This window comes from Anabrus simplex, chromosome 5 (assembly GCF_040414725.1).
Source record: "Anabrus simplex isolate iqAnaSimp1 chromosome 5, ASM4041472v1, whole genome shotgun sequence".
Lineage (NCBI taxonomy): Eukaryota > Metazoa > Arthropoda > Insecta > Orthoptera > Tettigoniidae > Anabrus > Anabrus simplex.
In genome coordinates this window covers 73,194,343-73,194,876 of record NC_090269.1, presented here as the reverse complement: position 1 = coordinate 73,194,876, position 534 = coordinate 73,194,343, and the positions used below count along the sequence as shown (strand labels likewise).

Sequence of the window (534 nt, the reverse complement as noted above, 5' to 3'; positions counted from 1 at the left end):
AAATAAATAAATAAATAAATAAATAAATAAATAAAAATAAATTAAGGAAGAAAGAAAGAAAGAAAAGTGTCAAATAACTTTATAGGAAAGAAAGAATGTACTGTATACACAGCTCCTTTTGAATGTATTTTGTCTGTTTAATCAATATTTTTACGTAATACAATCCATAGAAATCCACAGCTGCATCTAACGTCAGATATACTATGCTAACATCATCCAGCACTGAGGAATCGCGCATGAGTTTACGAAATTTCCTCCAGTCTCTGACAACCTACACCATGCACTTAACGGTTGATATCAACGTGTTGGCAGCAAATAAAACACATCATCTGTTCGGAAAATTGATTCACATAAGGGCCATGGCGATCCCGTAAGATTCTCTATCGTCCTGTAGTTACTAAGTACTTGCAGAGCTCTACATCAAGGAATACGACGTTCGAAAGTAAGCACATTAAAAATACTTGACCCCGACGTGATTCGAACACGCAACCCTCTGATCTGGAGTCAGACGCGCTACCGTTGCGCCACGGGGTC

The 534-nt window shown here is 37.6% G+C and overlaps 1 non-coding gene across 1 annotated transcript; it reads right to left on the bottom strand.

Moving 5' to 3' along the window:
* Window positions 1-462: 462 nt before the first annotated feature.
* TRNAW-CCA (transfer RNA tryptophan (anticodon CCA)) lies at window positions 463-534 on the bottom strand. Its single transcript has one exon. It is a non-coding gene; the product is annotated as a tRNA-Trp (tRNA).